This window comes from Epinephelus moara, chromosome 21 (assembly GCF_006386435.1).
Source record: "Epinephelus moara isolate mb chromosome 21, YSFRI_EMoa_1.0, whole genome shotgun sequence".
NCBI classification, from domain to species: Eukaryota; Metazoa; Chordata; class Actinopteri; order Perciformes; family Serranidae; genus Epinephelus; species Epinephelus moara.
This window is the reverse complement of record NC_065526.1, coordinates 15,796,848-15,803,548: the sequence shown is the minus strand read 5'-3', so window position 1 is coordinate 15,803,548 and position 6,701 is coordinate 15,796,848.

The following is a 6,701-nucleotide window of genomic DNA, read 5'->3' as shown; positions in this document are numbered from 1 at the left end:
ATTCTATATGTTCTTGGATGCAAAAAAAGTTTTAATCTCGTAATCACAAAACACTATTTGTTAATGCAGTAGCTGACCAAGGTTAATATAAAATAATATATTATATCCTCCTTGTAGCTGTCAAGGAAACTACATAGTTTCCTTGACAGCTACCCGTCAGCTAAAAGGAAGTAAACAGGGACCAAAGCTGTTGGCTTAGCAACAGACCAGCTATGAAAGGGTCTATGCATACAGGTGGAATTACATTTCTTCATTTTCTTTCTATGGGGCTTTAACTGTATAAATTCATTTTAAGATATTTTCTCTGCTAAAGCCTAAAAATCTCAAAAATCAGGCTACATCCAAAACACCCAAAGACGAACAATCAAACAGTACAACATAAATTTACATATAATACCAGTGAGATGACATACAATAACACACACACACACACACACACACACACACACACACACACACACACACACACACATATACATGCAATCTGAATTTAACAACAGGAACAAAAATATCCATCTGTAACCTGTTACTTAAGAGGGCCTTTAATTTCCTGGGAAAGTCCCTGGAAAGACCTGTAATTTTATACTAAAAAGGGAGAATGGGAATTTCCTAAAAAGAAAAGCATTTTAACCCACCTAAAGAGTCATGAAATATTCATTTATTTATTTGAAACTAGGGGTGTAAATCAAAAGTTTCATCATGACACAATGTTAAATTGGTTCTTTGGATAACAATATGATATTTGTTGATATCAGACAGTCTGCTACAAGCCAAATACTGACCAACCAATAAAATCAAAATAAATGCTTCAGTTTTTACACCTAAGTTGTGTAAATGGCCGTTTAAAGCTGCAACAATGAATCTCTTAACTGTACTGATGAATCCCAAGGAGTCTTCTGATTAAAGAAAGGCTTGTGATATTGCTGTGTGACAGTGCCAGCCTGTGTCTCTGACGCTGTACCAATCTGCGACTGCTCCTCTGCATCATACTTCCCGAGCCCGTGAAGGAAACCTCTCAGTGCCACAAAGAGTCACTTGATTAGGTCAAGTTTTCTGGTAACAGAATAACAAATGTGTGTCTACAAATGAAACAACTGTCATATAAACACAAATCAACCCACTAGTGTGCCACAAAAATTCATTTCTGTTACTTAATGTATCACAAAACTTCTCTGAGGTTAACTTGAATGACTGTAATTCAAGTTTGTTATCATCATCTCAGTATCGGTCAATGCCAGTGTACATCAACTCAACAGCAGGTGGAGCTAAATTAAAGGAGTGTGTCAGGAGGACCAGCAGCGACACTCATCATTCCACTGTGACTGATTACAGTGATTAGTTTTCATTGAAAGATCATTCAGCACTGATCTGTCTGTCAGTGGTCAAACATGTTGGAATTCTTTAAGATCGTATAGTTTGAACAGTAAAATGACACCTACACAGCTGAGTATGCATCTTCTAATCAACATTTGGCAGGTGTCAGCAGTCTGTGTCCAGTGTGAGGTGTGGTTTAGTTTAGTTTAGTGAAAAGTGTCCCTGAGTCTGATAAGCATTCACATGTCCTTACTGCATGTTTTCTAATACCACTGCTGACGCAAACCTTCTGCTGAACTGAAAAGGACTGTGGAAGCCAAACCTGCATTAATGTACAAGTCCAAGCATGACAGATATCACAGGCAGGGGTGTAGCGCCAAAGTCTGGGTCCTGTGCATAAGCAGTTGCTGTGGGCCTCCTGCAATTTCTCTCTTAATCCATGTCTCTGTTATGCATTTTTTTTTAATTTCACAAAGTCAGATTGCTTTAGTTCCCTTTCTTTTCTTTTCTTTTCTTTTCTTTTCTTTAATTGAAACCCCAAATTTCCTTTCTTGGTGAAAGAAATGACAGTGTACATTAATGATGGTGCTCCTGCAGCATTGTTCTAGCTGCTCCTACGCCCAGTATACACCGTGTGATTTTGGGCTGTCCCAGACGAAAGATGACCAACAAGAAAGAAACGTGGCGATATCTTTGGTCGTGGCTCTAAAACGGTGGTCCTACATCACACAGTGAGGGAGGTTCAGATACAGATACAGATACAGAAAGCTTTATTTATCCCCGAAGGGCAATTCAGTTTCTACAGTCCACCATCTAGACATACAACCATTCACACAACAATAATACATGGCAGGAGTAGCATGATATGGCATGGGTTCAAGTACAATTAATATGAGGCAGTCAGCAGAATAAATAGTAATGATAAGAGAATAAGAGAATTTTTTATTTTTTTAAATAGAGAATAAAATAAAATACAGTTCAAACATGGCTGTTGTCACAGTCTTGCAATCAAAGACAGGCTGACAGTGTTGGATATCTGGGATGACCATCTCACTGTGTGACTGCTGTTACGACCTACGTCTACTAACTAACCAAGAAAAATGCAGCATGAAATGATGCACTGATTAGCATGACAATGCTAAATGCTAGTAGATGTTAATAAATGTACTTCGAGCCTCTTTTCTCCAGCCACGACCATGTCCACATTCTCCTCCTCCTCCTCTTCTTCAGACTTTTTCAACACACATAAATGCCACTCTATTATTGATTCATGTTTGTTTTTATTTTTCTCTTCCCACAACGGCAGTGTAAATGGATGACGTTTTGTTCTTGCGTCGATGGACGTACGTTGCAGCCTGCGATTCAGTAGGCATTGTCATCGTACAGTCTACATGTGTCAAACTTGATGTCGTACCCAAGTTTATTAGATCCACATCGTACAGTGTAGCTGCACTAAACTTATAATGTTGTGTTCACACCAAATGAGATGGAAAATTTCACGTTGCGTCACTAATGTGACTTTGAACACTGGAATATTTTGTGTTGACTTGCGTCATACGCACGTGAAATTGCTGAATCGATAAATGAACTTCCTACGGTACGTCCTGGCCGTCATACATCCCCAGAGGATCTCAATGCTGGTTGGCTATCACAGCGCAAATTGGTCGCTGAAGTTCAGATTTTTCAACTCACGTGATAAAGAGTATGACGCGAAATTGCGCTACTCGCTTTATTTGCGCCATTTTGTTTGCATATTTTGCGTCACATCCATCGCGTCCATTGGGAATTTGCGTCTAATTGCGTCTTTACGTTGACTTTACATGTAATTCACTTGCGCAAATTGTTTGAAGAAGACTGAAGAATCCAACTGCAGGGGCGGACTAAACCATTTTGTGCCTTGAAGGGGTGAAAAGGGCCTCAGAGAGCTTCCACTATTTTTTCATACGAAGTTCAGTCTTTCAGCCGATGTATTCAACCAGTTTTAATTTAGTTATGGCACTAATTACTTAGAAAAAAAATTGCAAAGAAAAAACATAGAACACCTTTGTACTTTTAAAGCCCCCCCTCCCACTGGGGCCCTGATCACAGGTACACCAAACAAAACCAGAGCAAGCAGGAACCAGTATGCTGTTATCAGAGCAGAATAAAAAATTGTATGTGTCTTTACTCTTTCTTTGTCTCAAACACGCGTACAAACTCACACTGCACGACCCACCTCAGTGCCTCAGCAGCTGTTTATTGATTTCACAACTGCAACATCATATTACACTACATCATCATTCCTCACGACACGTACTGTGTGTCAAGTAATAACAAAGGATCCACGTGAAAGCAAACAGCCCGTGTGCACACGTTTGGAGTCGTGTGTGTAATTTGACACACAAAGGCACACACACTCCCTTTGTGTCTCACCATACCTGAGAAACCTTTGTTGACTACATTAATAACCCTGAACACTTACCTTCACCTAGCACTGGATTTTCCTACTCCACTGTGTGTGTGTGGGTGAGAAAACTCTTATCGTGCTTGCAGGAAATTAATTACCATAGAGACAGGTTTGTTTGGGTTTGTTGTTGGTTTGTGGCTTCGGTCTAAAATTAAAGGTCTCTGTATTTTTTGCTACTTCCACGCACAGACCTCACGTGCGTCTATCTGGTGTGTGTATAAACCACCGGCTAATGTTTGTGAGAGTGATACCACCCTGTGTATTCTTTACAAATCAGAGAGGGTGGTTCACGCTGAATTATTTATATCTCATTGAGCCAATTCTCAACGCACTGAGCTGGTTGCCAGGGGTATCTGAGGTCCCCAGCTGCTGTCCCCATCACCCCCACAGACAGGAAACCTCAGAGCGCCTAGCCCAGTTTGACAACAAGCCAAACCACTACAACATCTTTATACCTTTTCTATTATGTCTCACTGCAGTCAGATAAACACCTGTAGGCTAGGGAGCACAATCAGTCAAATCAATACCTGCATTTATATCACATAAAACTTTATTACAAGAAAGGTCTCAGCAACAAGTTGTGGAGGGAATCCCTGAGAACTGTGAAAAGAATCCACGTGACCCAGATCCAAGTTAAGTGAGTTTTTCATTCACTTTGTCAACTGTCTTTGTTTGGGTTTCTCAAGAGGAGCCACAGCTATCACAAGACTGCCTCGTTTAACTCTGAGCAAACATTAGGCCCTGTTGCAAATAAAACCCAGCTTTTCTGCAGAGCCAGTAAAGAACACCAACAAAAAACGATGACTGTAATCACTATGCGCGTGTTTATGTATGCTCACGCACCACCTCCACATCAGACTATCGCTCTACACTCCCCAGTGGCTGCTTTTCTTTCTTTCTTCTTTTTTTTTCTTCCTCTCAAAGTACAAGGGTAGCGTGAGTGAACACAGAGTGCCAGCAGCCAGCAGCCCAGGACCGGTTGAAACCTGTATGGGTTGCAACTGAGGAGACACTTCCTCCACCCAGTGCATCATCAACCAAATCCAGAAAGAGCTGGAAATGATGCATGACTTCAGCACTCAGGGTCCTACTGACTGTTGAGTTTGTCAATACCAATAACTAGATAGATAGATAGATAGATAGATAGATAGATAGATAGAATAAACAATGTTATTTTATTTGTGCAAATGTTAATAACTGTTTAGTTTCACTGTACAAACACAAGGCAGCATGTCAGACATATGGCGTGTGACACAAGGCACATGTGAGAAGTCTTAATTAGTCAGCTAAAGTCAGTTCAACACCATGAGGCAGTTTGTGGTGTCTGGTACTCTGAAACAAAGAGGGGGAAGCTGGTGCTGCGTTCAAGTCACGCTGGGAAAACGATAGACAACATGGTAGGCTTTATGAGGGTAACTTTTAACAGTATCCACTTCAGGTTGGTCTGTACAGGGCTATATCTTCTTTGTTCCACTTCGGAATTTATTATAGGCAGGGCATTATTGTCCTCAAAGATTTGCAAGGGGTAAATTTAGGTTGATCCTAACCCCTGACCCCGTTAATAAGAGCACCACTTTGGTCACATAACTTTTTCCCTATGCAAATCTTTGTGGAATATGGAATACGTATTGCTGCAATGCCAAAAAATAAATAATATTAAATAAAGTAAAATGAAATAAAATACAATGAATTAAAATAAAATAAAACAAATTATAATAACATAAAAATTAAATCAAATTTAATTAAATTTAATTCAATGTCATAACAAGAATTTTTTGAGAAGCTGAGAGAAGTTTTTCTCCTCATAACAATATACTTTTTATCTTATCTATCCTATCCTTTATCCTATCTATTTTTTATAATGCAAAACGTGTCATGCAAGATAAATACATGCCGAAAAACCCCCCCACTGGTTTAAGGTAAAAAAAATGAAGGTAACAATTTACACACATCTTTTTAAGTAGTTCCAACCCCTGGCATTATTAAGTCAATCCTATGAGTCTTTTATAATTTGACAAACTCAATCATTTTAGTATTAGACACAAAATTTGCTTCGAACTCAAGTCAACTTATTTTATTTATAATATTCTTATTCATTTATTTTAATTTGATCCGACTCAAAAATGTTAAATACGTTTTTGATTTGACCAACTTCTTAGAACAAGTTGTAAACTGACTAAAACACTTTAATGTAAAGAACATAATTGTTTAATGCTGAAAAACCTATTTATTTTAAGTGTTATCCAGTCAGTAATCAAATAATTTTATGGAGTGCAGAATGCTGTTGTAATGAGTAAAGTTTCTTTCTAACAATGTGAAAAGTTTGCTTTCATGTTTTAACAAGATATTTTCACATTGTAACAAGAAACTTTCCTTGTTTAAAAAAAAGAAACTTTCCTTGTTTAAAAAAAAGAAACTTACTTACTTATATACTTATCTTACATGAAACATTTCACACTATGACAAGATAAACAGTATATTGTTATAACAAAGATTTCTTGTTGTAACATGAAAACATCTTGTAAGAATGTGAAAAACATCTTGTTTATGACAAGAAACTTTTTCCTGGCATGGCACTTCCCTTTGTGGAAAGCATGTTGGGTCATCACAGTTATTTCAGGTGAAACACCTCAGGTGAAAACGGGTTTTTCCTGCACTAGTCAATTTTCAGGTTTTGGGCTATTTTGCTTCCACATCATATCTCTTTGGGGTCATTTTGTGTCTCTTTGTGGTTGTTTTGACCCTTGTTGTAGTTATTTATGTCCCTCTGCAGTGCCTTTGCATTTTGTGTGGTCATTTTGAGTCTTTTCCTCATCTGTACCTGTTACTTCAAGAGACATATTGCAGGTAAAGGCCAGGGAGGGCCCTGACACTTTTGGCCCCTGGGCCTGTGCCCAGTAGGCCTGTTTAGCAATCCAAAATTCCCTCTGTAAAAACCTTT